At 49.5% G+C, this 14,473-nt stretch overlaps 1 protein-coding gene across 2 annotated transcripts in view; it reads right to left on the minus strand.

Moving 5' to 3' along the window:
• LOC119172916 (protein sax-3-like) overlaps positions 1-14,473 on the minus strand; it is a 261,096-nt gene that overhangs the window by 58,317 nt on the left and 188,306 nt on the right. The window lies entirely within an intron of this gene.

Consider the following 14,473-nt stretch of genomic DNA (forward strand, 5'->3'; position numbering starts at 1 on the left):
GATAGCTGATTGCTCATTGCTTTTATTGGTATGGTTGCCATGGGCGCTTGTGCCGCCATATATGGTGACACAAGTACCCGTGGCCCGTGCGGTAATTTTTCTAACAGGATTTAAAGGTATCGTAAGGGGACATTCTTCCGCGACGCCACCATAAATAAATGGGAAAACCTGCAAGGCTTCTTGCTGACTGCACTATTGCTTCGTGTTCTTATTTCCTCGAACCGGGTTGTGAAACAGTCATGTCTGTTCCCTTTTGCCTCATCTTGGCGACATATAACATGGCATGGAAGTGTACAATATGCACATGTCAGAATAAATAAATTAGTGTTATTATTATTGAAGTGGCCACGTTTTCTGCGTTAGTGAGCGTCTTGCTGCCCGTCATCAGTACTGACGGCTAAATGCGCGTATGCGTAAGGCAACATGCTGACTCCATAGCGGTCGTGATGAGCTGTTATTCTTTCACACCTAGTATATTATTGAAGCGTGTCTAATGCCCGCGTACTCGCAAAATACTCAGAACATTGAGAAATATTGATGGCTCCGTGGCCGCTCGCAGTGAAAATCATGGTGAGAGGGCCGGGCAGCGGGCTCGGCTTGATGCCACGGTGATTTCCCGCAACCGAGCATAGGTCGGCACTTTGAGGGACTACTCACTCATACTCACTCACCACAATTTTTTCAGCTTTCGCACTCACTCACGTTCATGCTCACGTCTACTCACACTCATGAGAACTCACTCACGTTCATACTCACTCCTACTCACACTCATGAGAACTCACTCACGTTCATATTCACTCCTACTCACACTTATTAGTACTCACTCCTGTACTCATCCTCAGAGTACTCACTCACGTTAATATTCTCTCCTACTCACACTCATGAGTACCCATTCACGTTCATACTCCCTCCTTCTCACACTCAGAGTGTTCACTTACGTTCCTACCTACTCCTACTCACACTCATGAGTACTCACTCACGTTCATACTCACTTATACTCAGAGTACTCACTCACGTTCATACTCACTTATACTCAAAAACAGAGTACTCACTCATGTTCATACTCACGCCTACTCACACTCATCGTTCATGACTCACGTTCATACTCACGACTACTCACATTCTTAGAGAAGCATGGTCTGGTGAGCGAGACGTTATTCATTTTAACTGAGGTGCGCCAAAAATTGAAGTACAAAAGGAAGCCACCTGGACACAATGCACCATGTGCAGGTGTCTGCCTTTTGTACTTAAATTTTTCGTGCATCTCAATTAAAACTCATATATATACTCGCTCGCCTTCCTACTCACGCCTACTCAAGATCATAGGCTTTCACTCACTTCCGCACTCACGCCCACTCACACTTACAGGTGCTCACACCTACTCACACACATCAGCACTCACGTTCATACTCGCACCTACTCACACTCACGAGCTCTCACTCACTCCTACTCACTCTCATGAATACTCACTCACGTTCATACTCACGGATACTCACACTGATGAGTACTTACTCACGTTCAAACTCACTTCTACTCACACTTATAAGTACTCATTTACGTTCATACTCACTCATACTCACACTCGAAGTACACACTCACATTAATACCCACTCCTACTCGCACTCAGAATACTCACTCACGTTCATACTCACTCCTATTAACACTAATGAGTACTCACTCACGTTCATACTCACTTCTACTCACACTGAAAGTACTCACTCACGTTCATACTCCCTTTTACTCATACTCATGAGTACTCACTCACGTTCTACTCACTCCTACTCACACCCATCAGTACACACTCACACTCGCAGTCACACGTTCAAATGAGTATGAGTGAGTGTACTCATGAGAGAGTCTGCCGAGCTATGCCCCGAGTCTGGCGAATGTTTTGCTTGAAATTTTCACGGCACCATCGTCACAAAATATTATCATAAGCTTAACCTCGCCGTTCGCGCAGCTCATACTAAGAGCTTTAGGTGCAGGGAAGAAAGAGAACGAGCTACGATTTCGGCCAGAAAGGACGCCACCGCCCCGTTTCGTCTCTCAATTCACTGTGTAAAGCGGCGACGCTGACGGCACGGCCACTTCGACCACCAACACACCTCCCTCATTCACTACAACCTTTTGCGTTCTTTATGTTGCTTATGTTTCCCATGTTTATATCTGCAAAACATACACTGACATATACATCCGCTGCTACAGCATTAGCAAAACTTCGTTTTTACCCTGTAGATCTGCTACTCTACGGCATGCACAGTTTATTTCTAACATGCACATTGTTTACGAATCAAAGAAAAAAGACACCTGGATGAACCACTCCCAAAGAAGGGATTCAACTTATCACTTCCGCTGGTTCTTTCCTTCAGCCCTGGGTTTTAGTCACAAGAGCGTTAGTGATGCCATATATTCAATTTACTACGCGAAACGAAACGAGCTGAATGCTAAGGTTATTTAAATCAGGCTTATTCTTCAGCAACGTTAGTTTTTTTTTGTAAATTAAGCTAGTTAGCTATTTCGAAGACGATATATTGCTAAACATTTTCAGATTAAACAAATTTATAATGTAACAAAGCACCGCTCATTTCATGGACGATTCCTCATAGTGGGTAGTGCCCCTTTAGTGAGGTCAACCAACCAACCGACTTATTAGCTTGATCGTTGCGGTGTGCGCATAACGCTGCTACGGTAATATGCTGCGTAACTCTATTCGCCTCTTAACTAAAGGCCCCATCGACCTAGCAAAGCACCAAGTGACCTCGCACTGAATTCCTCAAAACTGCGAAGGGTAAACGGCGAGTGAATAAATATTACGATCCATTAAAACACTCCACCGGCCTCGAGCTGAATTGAAATGCCTTGTATACATTTTTTTCATCAGCTCTATAGCAGCAGGAACGTCACGCAAGATCCTTGCACCTACAGAGGTGGGGTCTCAGACAAATTCAAGCATGCAGTGGCGAAACGCGAATCGGCAGAGGGAGCGGAAACAAAATAATTATTTGATCCACTTATTTGATTATTTTATGATCCACTTATTTCACTGCCCAATTAAGCGGAGACGAGTTGATCAACAGTAAAACGTCGTTCCCACAGGACACGACGTGTACATACATGTTGGTACAATCGACTGCGCAGCAGTTCTTGATTCAGATAAAGTACGTGCTAGTGGGTATCGGGAGATCGTTTGGTTGTGCTCAGGCTTTCAATGACTGTCTGATCTAACGGCCGCAACGCGGTGCGTCAGTACATTGCACGGGGTGTATACCCCATAAAAATTGAAAGCCACTTTTTAAACCTTAAAGTGTGTTCGGCGAAAGCCTGTGGTCAATCGAATAAATATGCCGTGTTTTTTATGGTCGTCCGTGCTCGATGTATGAAGTTGTAGGTAGCCAACCTTTGTTTAGTTCTTGGAATGCCCGCTAGATCGTGGTACTTGTATATGATGAATATATGATGAAAACGTGTGACATGGCGGTATTTGGAGTGTTCATCAGATGCACGGACGGACGGAGAGACAGGCAGACAGAAGGAGACGAACACACGGACAGACGGGTGGACAGACAGGAGACGAACATACGGTCAGACAGACAGACAGACAGACAGACAGACAGACAGACAGACAGACAGACGGACAGACAGACAGACAGACAGACAGACAGACAGACAGACAGACAGACAGAGATGAACATACATACAGACGGGCAAACAGACAGACAGATGGAGACGAACATACGGACAGACGGGCGGGCAGACAGACAGACAGACAGACAGACAGACAGACAGACAGACAAACAGACAGACAGAGATGAACATACAGACAGACGGGCAAACAGACAGACAGATGGAGACGAACATACGGACAGACGGGCGGGCAGACAGACAGACAGACAGAAGGGGACGAACATACGGACAGACAGACAGACAGACAGACAGACAGAGATGAACATACATACAGACGGGCAAACAGACAGACAGATGGAGACGAACATACGGGCAGACGGGCGGGAAGACAGACAGACAGAAGGGGACGAACATACGAACAGACATACAGACAGACAGACAGACAGACAGACAGACAGACAGAGATGAACATACAGACAGATGGGCAAACAGACAGACAGATGGAGACGAACATACGGACAGACGGGCGGGCAGACAGACAGACAGAAGGGGACGAACATACGGACAGACAGACAGACAGACAGACAGACAGACAGACAGAGATGAACATACAGACAGACGGGCAAACAGACAGACAGATGGAGACGAACATACGGACAGACAGACGGGCGGGCAGACAGACAGACAGAAGGGGACGAACATATAGACAGACATACATACATACATACATACATACATACATACATACATACATACAGACAGACAGACAGACAGAGATGAACATACATACAGACGGGCAAACAGAGACAGATGGAGACAAACATACGGACAGACGGGCGGGCAGACAGACAGACAGAAGGGGACGAACATATGGACAGACAGACAGACAGACAGACAGACAGACAGACAGACAGACAGACAGACAGACAGACAGACAGACAGACAGACAGAGATGAACATACATACAGACGGGCAAACAGACAGACAGATGGAGACGAACATACAGACAGACGGGCGGGCAGACAGACAGACAGAAGGGGACGAACATACTGACGCGCGTATGTGCCAGTGGTGAGGAGAACGAAGGAGCGCGAGTGTCTTTGGCTGAGGGTAAAAGACGAAGAAGTCGTTGCAGTCTGTTTCCTGCGATCGATAAATCGTATTTGTTTGAGCCGCTTTGTGTGCTCGTCAATCTCGCGTCGTCACACTGGTGGAAGTGCTGGGTACGTCTTCATGCTTGGCACCCCTTCGCGGACCCGACATTCAAGCCCGGAATCACTACCACCCGTCGACACACCAGTCCACCGTTCCAGCTGCCGTCTGCGAGGCCTAGCTCCCGAGCTCAATCCCTTTCCAGAAACTGCCAGCAATCGCTTGCCTCCTTCAACCACCATGGCCACTGCAGCTACATCGCACATGACACTTCAGAATCCCATGATTCCTGACTGCTTTCATGGTGAGACCTATGAAGATGCACAAGACTGGCTGGACCAGTTCGAACGCTGCGCGAAGTGCAACCAGTGGGCCACCCCAGAAGACAAGCTCACGAATGTGTACTTCTACCTGAAAGACAACGCCCAGACGTGGTACATTAACAGGGAAAGAAGCATGCCTACGTGAGATGACTTCCGCAACCAGCTGATTGACACCTTCAGTAGTCTTGACAGAAAGGAGAATGCGCAACGTCTCTCGGAAGCTCGAATTCAAAAACTAAACGAGAGCGTCGCTATGTTCGCCGAGGACATGACCCGTCTTTTCGGCAGGGCGGATCCCGAGATGCCGGAAGACAGGAAGCTCCGGTATCTAATGCGAGGCGTGAAGGAGCAACTGTTTGCTGGGCTTGTGAGAAATCCGCCAACAACAGTAGCTGAGTTCACGAAAGAAGCCACAGCTATTGAACGGGCCCTACAGCAACGGTACCGCCAGCAGAACCCGGTCAACGTTGGAGCGAGTAGCCCTGCCACGACTGCGGCGAGCCTCTGCGACAACGACAGGCCTCTGCGGGAAGTCATCCGGGAGGTTTTGAGGGAGGAGCTTCGGCAGCTTGTTTTAATTCCAGCAACTGAACCGACGCCGGCATTGTCTTTTGTCGCTGATGTTGTCCGGGATGAGGTCCGCCATGCTCTCTCTTCATCCGGCTATAATGGTGTGCGACGACATTTTACTTATGCTGATGCAGTCCGACGCCCCGTCGTCGCTCCTTCAGCACAGCAGACCCCAATGACTGGACCACCACCAACCCTGCAAACACAGCCACTGTCAGCACTGACCACTTTCGCAACCTCACCGATTCCTCCGACAAGACGAATGCCGTATAACCAACATGCCCCACAACGTCGCCCCACAACGTGGCCCAATAGTGAGTCTCCACTTACCTACCAGCGTCGGAAAACCGATTTGTGGCGTACCGCTGATCGTCGACCGGTATGCTTTCATTGTGGCGAAGCTGGGCACGTCTACAGAGTTTGCCGTTATCGCGACGCTCAGTACTCGAGATTTCCTCGCTACCCTGATTACGTTGCGTACGACGATCAACGCATGTACAACTACGCCCATGTGAACACACCGCCGCAGAATCCAGTAATGCCCAGATCACGTTCTCCATCTCCTGCGCGGCCCAGTTCACCTAATCGTCGCAGTTTTGCCGACGTCACCAGGGGCAGGTCCCCTAGCCCGCGACGGGGAAACTAGACGCAGCGACCTCGGGGGGTGGGGTTGCCAATATTCGAAATTCCGAACAGCCCCCATTGCAGACAAGTGACAGCTCGAAGCCATCGATACCGAAGAAGACGACAGCAACGACTAATTCGACGAATGAGACAACTGCCGACGTAACCGACGTTATCAGCGCTGACCTCATCGTTCACATTGACGGCCACCAAGTGACGGCACTTGTGGACACATGTAGGCTCCCACTTTTCTATAATGAGCCTACAGCTAGCCGAAAGACTCAGGAAGGTGAAAATGCCATGGCAGGGACCCAATATAAGAACTGCAGGAGGTCAGTTGATGACACCGGTTGGAAAGTGCATGGCCCGACTCTTCATTTCTGGTTCCACCTTTGTCGCCACCCTCATCATTCTCCACGAGTGCTGTAAACAGCTCATATTGGGAATAGATTTCTTGCTCGAAGACGGGGCTGTGATTGACATCCGTGACAGAAGCGTAACGTTCACTGTAAGCTCGGAGACTGCTACAGATGAGGAACACCAGCCACCTCACTTCCGTATTGCTGATGACGACGTCATACTGCCGCCACGAAGTTGTTCTCTCGTATCCGTGCACTGGGACAAATTACGAAATGGTACTGGCGTCGCTGAACACATCAAGGAGCTCGCATTCACTAGCCAGGGCTGTCATCACTGTTATTGACGGATGCGCTGAACTGCTATTGACAAATTTCAGCAGAGAACGCCGACATATAGTTAAAGGCACGGCTATTGCCTATTTTGACGAACTCGCGCAAACAGAAGATTGTCATTTAGTGGAGGAAGCAGCAGCGTCTACTATCACTACACCGACACCTGTAGACGTTGGTCCAATGTTATCTCCCATTGAGCGAGACCGCCTTCTCACGCTGATCAACAAGTTCTACGGCTGCTTCTCATCCACATCAAGAGTTGGTCAAACGGCACTGACGAAACACCGCATCATCACGGATTCCGATGCCAGAACCATCCGGCAAAATCCTTATCGAGTCGCCCCAAAGGAGCGTGAGGTAATTCAAAAACAGGTGAAAACGATGCTAGAAGATGGTGTTATTCGGCCGTCTAACAGCCCTTGGGCATCACCTGTAGTACTCGTCAAAAAGAAAGATGGTAGCTTGCGTTTCTGCGTCGACTACCGTAAGCTTAATCAGATCACAAAGAAGGACGTCTACCCTCTGCCGCGTATTGATGATTCATTGGATAGACTACGAAACGCACGCTACTTTTCGTCTATGGACTTAAAAAGCGGCTACTGGCAAATTGAAGTGGATGAGAAAGATCGTGAGAAGACCGCCTTTGTTACGCCCGACGGACTTTATGAATTTCAGGTTCTTCCTTTCGGTTTGTGTTCGGCGCCAGCAACATTCCAGCGTCTCATGGACACGGTTTTGTCGGGACTTAAGTGGCAAACCTGCTTGGTGTACCTCGATGACGTGATTGTCTTTTCGGCGACTTTCGAGGAACACTTACGAAGGCTCGAAGCAGTTTTTAAGCAATACGCTTGGCCGGTCTTACTCTAAAACCAGAAAAGTGCCACTTCGGCTTCCACGAACTTCGATTCCTCGGTCACGTCGTGAGCAGCCAAGGGATCCGACCCGACCCGGATAAAATTGCCGCCGTGGCAAACTTCCCGACACCATCAGACAAAAAATCAGTGCGACGTTTTTTAGGTCTCTGTGCCTACTACCGGCGGTTTATTGCTAATTTTTCGCGCATCGCATGGCCATTGACACAGCTTACTCGGGAGGATACCCCCTTCAGATGGGGCGAAGACCAACAGCAGGCATTTCACGAGCTTCGTCAGCGAATGCAAACACCCCCCGTGCTGGCCCACTTCGATGAAGACGCACCGACAATACTTCACACAGACGCTAGTAATGTGGGTCTTGGAGCAGTGCTCGTACAGTCGAAGGACAACAATGAAAACGTGATCGCCTATGCCAGCAGGACGCTGTCCCGAGCTGAAGCTAATTACACTACGACAGAAAAAGAATGTCTTGCAATGGTATGGGCAGTCCTGAAGTTTCGTCCTTATTTGTACGGCCGCCCATTCACCGTTATCAGCGATCACCACTCTCTCTGTTGGTTAGTCAACTTGAAAGATCCGTCTGGCCGCCTTGCACGATGGAGTCTTCGGCTCCAAGAATTTGACTTCACTGTTGCCTACAAGTCGGGAAAACGACACACCGATGCCGACTGTCTTTCTCGGTCTCCTGTTAAGACGGCATCCTCGGACAACGACGATGACGACACGGCCTTTCTCGGAATTGTGGACACTGCCCACTTTTCTCAACAGCAGCGTGGCGATGCTGAGCTGCTACCACTTATAGATTACCTACAAGGGCGAGCGAATAGCGTTCCGAAGTTATTTGCGAGAGGGCTGCCGTCGTACTGCTTGCGAAATGACGTTCTTTATAAGAGGAACTTTTCACCCACCGGCAGCAGCTACTTGCTCGTCGTTCCTTCTTCGCTTCGCCGTGAGGTACTGCAAGTCTGTCACGACGAACCTACCGCTGGTCACTTGGGTTACGCAAGAACATTGGCGAGAATAAGGCAGAACTATTACTGGCCAAGACTTGCCGAAGTTGTCAAAACTTACGTGCAGGCATGTCTAGATTGCCAGCGCCGCAAGCCACCATCCATCAAACCAGCTGGCCTGCTGCAGCCTGTTCGAGTGCCGGCGACACCGTTTGCACAAATTGGCATGGATTTTCTGGGCCCCTTCCCAAAGTCTGCCACTGGAAACAGGTGGATAACCGTCGCCACGGATTACCTGACCCGATACGCGGAGACAGGCGCTCTGCCACGGGCAACGGCAGCTGAAGCGGCGCAATTTTTCATCGAAGCCATCGTCTTAAGACACGGTGCCCCCGCAATAGTAATCACCGACAGAGGTACTGCGTTCATGGCCGAGCTTTTGAACACCATTTTCCGACTAAGTGGTACAGCTCACAGGAAGACAACGGCGTATCATCCCCAGACCAACGGGCTCACCGAACGCCTCAACAAGACCCTGGCTGACATGATAAGCATGTACGTAGATGTAGAGCACAAGAACTGGGACATCATTTTGCCCTACGTCACGTTCGCCTACAACACAGCTCGTCAAGAGACCACTCGGAAGACACCCTTTAGTCTCCTCTACGGACGCGAGGTTACAACAACGTTAGACGCAATGCTCCCTCATGAAAATGATGGCAATGAGACAGACGCCCAAGAGTTTACCCAGCTAGCAGAAGAAGCCAGACAACTTGCCAGGTTGCGAATCACCAAACAGCAAGACGACGATGCCAAGTATTACAACCTCCGGCACAGACCCGTCATATACAACGTGGACGACAAAGTATGGGTCTGGACACCTGTTCGTCAGCGTGGGCTTTCCAAAAAGCTGTTGCGAAGATACTTCGGACCCTACAAGGTTCTGCGACGCATTAGTGACGTCAACTACGAGGTTGTTCCGGACGGCGTGCAGTGTTCAAAGCGGCGCAGACATTCACCAGAAATTGTCCACGTGCTTCGGATGAAGCCTTACTTTCAGTGACTAACTGTGCAGTTTTGGTTTCGCCTTGCTTCTCAAACGTTTAACATCGGGACGATGTTTTTTTAAAGGGGGAATAATGACGCGCGTATGTGCCAGTGGTGAGGACAACGAAGGAGCGCGAGTGTCTTTGGCTGAGGGTAAAAGACGAAGAAGTCGTTGCAGTCTGTTTCCTGCGATCGATAAATCGTATTTGTTTGAGCCGCTTTGTGTGCTCATCAATCTCGCGTCGTCACAATACGAACAGACAGACAGACAGACAGACAGACAGACAGACAGACAGACAGACAGACAGACAGACAGAGATGAACATACATACAGACGGGCAAACAGACAGACAGATGGAGACGAACATACGGACAGACGGGCGGGCAGACAGACAGACAGAAGGGGACGAACATATGGACAGACAGACAGACAGACAGACAGACAGACAGACAGACAGACAGACAGACAGACAAACACACAGACACACAGACAGACAGACAGACAGACAGACAGACAGACAGACAGAGATGAACATACAGACAGACGGGCAAACAGACAGACAGATGGAGACGAACATACGGATAAACGGGCGGGCAGACAGACAGACAGAAGGGGACGAACATACGAACAGACAGACAGACAGACAGACAGACAGACAGACAGACAGACAGACAGACAGACAGACAGACAGAGATGAACATACAGACAGACGGGCAAACAGACAGACAGATGGAGACGAACATAAGGACAGACAGACGGGCGGGCAGACAGACAGACAGAAGGGGACGAACATACATACAGACAGACAGACATACATACATACATACAGACAGACAGACAGACAGACAGACAGAGATGAACATACATACAGACGGGCAAACAGACAGACAGATGGAGACGAACATACGGACAGACGGGCGGGCAGACAGACAGAAGGGGACGAACATATGGACAGACAGACAGACAGACAGACAGACGGACGGACAGACAGACACAGACATACAGACAGACAGACAGACAGACAGACAGACAGACAGACAGACAGACAGAGATGAACATACAGACAGACGGGCAAACAGACAGACAGATGGAGATGAACATACGGACAGACGGGCGGGCAGACAGACAGACAGAAGGGGACGAACAGACAGACAGACAGACAGACAGACAGACAGACAGACAGACAGACAGACAGACAGACAGACAGACAGAGATGAACAAGCAGACGGGCAAACAGACAGACAGATGGAGACGAACATACGGACAGACAGACGGGCGGGCAGACAGACAGACAAAAGGGGACGAACAGACAGACAGACAGACAGACAGACAGACAGACAGACAGACAGACAGACAGAAGGAGACGAAGAGACGGGTGGACAGACAGACGCGACCAGCGGACGGACGGATGGACGATTAACGGTTTACCGGTCCGAAGCGTTGCCCCACTCATCATCATTCTTTCCGTGGATAGGCTGTGATTATTTTTTGCTTGTTTTTTGTGCATGTCGGTATAGCATTTAGCATAGAGTTTCTCACCAATACCTAGAACGAAGTGTGGTGCCACCGTCTATGCGAATTTCTTAAGGGGCGATGTTGAAGTGCTGGGAATGACGGTACACGTGTCTGCGAGGCTTGTGTTGGCTGGTGTTGAGCGAGGCTTTGGCTCAGAAGAGAATACGACGGCGTAAATAAAGCTTCTCTAAAACAAAACGTTCATCTACAATCTACAAAAATCCACAACTAAAACAAGCTACATACATTGAAAAGTATCCTTTTACAGACCGGCATTTGGTAAATTTATGGGACAGCCGCAGAATGATTGTTCGGAGGCTCAGAAAAGAAACGCTAACGTACACATACAGGATGAATTGGCAAGGTGCAACGAAAACACACAGACATACGCTGATGATCTGGCTACTGATTAATGTGTGGGGTTTTACGGCCCAAAACCACCATATGATTATGAGAGACGCCGTAGTGGAGGGCTCCGGAAATTTCGACCACCTGGGGCTCTTTAACGTGCACCCAAATCTGAGCACACGGGCCTACAACATTTCCGCCTCCATCGGAAATGCAGCCGCCGCAGCCGGGATTCAAACCCGCGACCTGCGTGTCAGCAGCCGAGTACATTAGCCACTAGACTACCGCGGCGGGGCTGATGATCTGCCTAGGTGGAATTGACAGGGGACGTGCGAAAGCATTAAAGGGCCACTCACCAGGCCCCATACCGAATTTTAGTTAGACAGTGGAAGTTCTTGGGTGTTCGATGAGGAACGTTTTGCCACAAAAAATTTTCTAAATTTTTATTACGAGCGGAGAAAACAGATTTTTTGAAGCGGCGCGAAACAAGGGTGAGAGGAGACGAGTTCGAAACCCTTGCCGCTCCTCCGCATAGCCTTCACAAGCCAAACCTCTTCCCCACCCTCTCCGGCACCCGACCAAGAGGTGACGTTCGCATGACGTGCCCGAACAAGCCCAGCCCCTGTGCACGCGAGCAGCGTTGCTTTGTTGACCAGCGTTATCTTGTAGTCTTCTGCCTGTTTCTGCGGGATCGTTGGGAAACGCTGGTAGACGCGGTAGAGTAGATGAGCACAATGAGTGCGCGAACGCGGAGGAGCGTTCCACGGCAGTCGTCTGCTCAATGCGTTGACAGCGGGAACCCGAACGCATGTGAAACGCTGGCTCATTAGCCCCGTATCTCGTAGAAATTTATGGGAAAAAATGTAAGAAAAACGTGCACAATTGTTTATTGCGTTTCATTATTTATTTCAAGTTTTACTCGTCTCTTAAAGCAACAAATACATAAACTACGCATGTTGTGTTAAATAATTTTTGCCATGTGACGTGGTATACTGTTGACAACAACAGAGCAGAGTCGTCTACGTAGAGGACCAACGTGACCGCAGTGCTGTGTACGTAGGGCCATTCCTATGCCCACGTCATGCCCTCATTCTCTACGCGTGCGGAGGTAAAGGGGAGGGCGAGCAGCTTTAATCTTGAAATTTGACCCATTTCCGCAACGCGTAGCGTTGAAAATTTTGGCAGACGTGATCATGAACTCCTCGTCTACGCATTGCGCTTGCCAGCTCAAAATTGTCAAACCTGGTGAGTGGCCCTTTAACGGACATCTACACCTATCGAGATTGGATTGGATAAACTTTTATTTGGTCCTCCAAAATACAGATCACTGTGTTGCGGGCAGCTCCCACATGGGGACTGAGATGCCAAGCTCCTCAGCCGCCTCGCGGGCTTGGTGGACAGCCCAGAGCTGATCTGCCAAGGACGAGCTGCGGATTGCCGCCTCCCATCTGGCAGAGGTGATGTGCGATAAATGAGCGAATTTGGTGCACTGCCAGAGCATGTGTTCTAATCGAGAGTTTGGCAGATAATCAAAAACTTGCTTGAGCGCCCGACGAAGCGCCATGCTTTAGCCAATATGCAGCTCACTTTACAACTTGGCGACCATGAACTCCACAAAGCAATACTTGACATTATCTATCCGCATACACAAGTAGAGGAGCTGCCCAGTTACGCAAGAATGAGCAGTTCGGGAATGGACTCAGGCTTCACTGCGGCAGAGCTATCCATCGCACTCGCATCTATGTCCAGAGACACAGCGCCTGGCGCTGACTAAATCACATTTGACATGTTACGAAAGCTCTCAACTGACCAACAAGCACTTCTTTTGGAGTTTTTCGATGATATCTGGCGCAGCAGCGTGTTAGCTGTTGAATGGAAAATGGCCACCGTGTGCGTCATTTCCAAACCGGGAAAAAGACTGGATTATTTTACTAATCTGAGGCCCGTATCACTGACTCATGCGTTGGGAAGGTCACGGAAAAAATGATCCCTAATAGGTATGAGTGGCACCTTGAAAATGAGAAGCTACTTCCAGCAACGCTTAATAGATTTCGCCGCCATGTTTCAGCTCAGGTGTATGAAACACAATCAGGCCGGCGCTTCGCAGACTACATGCGCCGCTTTCTCAGTGACTGACAAGTTCAAATATAATTCCATACCAACGAAGTATCCGCTCAGACCGCAAACAGGCCTGTTGACGCTTAGGGGTGAAGCTCTTTACACCGTGGGTCGTGCGTCCGCGATGTATTTAGTAGTAGTCATCGTAGTAGTAGTAGTAGGTAGCCACCTCTCGTTTAGTTCTTAGAATGTCCGCTGGATGGCGGTACTTCTATATGCTGAATATATGATGAAAAGATGCGAGATGGCGGTACTTGAAATGTTCACTAGATGGACGGACGGACGAATGGACGGGCGAACGGATGGATGGATGAATGGACGGACGGACGGACGCATGTATGGATGAATGAACGCACGGACGAATGCAGGGACGAACGCACGGATAGACGCACAGACGGACTGACGCATGGATGGATGCTGGAATGAACGAATGGATGGACGCACGGACGGACAGAAGCCAGAACGAACGGACGGACGGACGCTTCACCCCACTCATCATCATGCACTCCGTGGAAATGCTGTGATTTTGTGGACGCAAGTTCACTAAGTACGGACGTAATTACTTTTGACCAACGCCTTGTATGGCTGTGTTGTTCATCGGCACCTCAACGTCACCACGCAAATGAAGAACAAG

This window comes from Rhipicephalus microplus, chromosome 4 (assembly GCF_043290135.1).
Source record: "Rhipicephalus microplus isolate Deutch F79 chromosome 4, USDA_Rmic, whole genome shotgun sequence".
Taxonomy (NCBI): domain Eukaryota; kingdom Metazoa; phylum Arthropoda; class Arachnida; order Ixodida; family Ixodidae; genus Rhipicephalus; species Rhipicephalus microplus.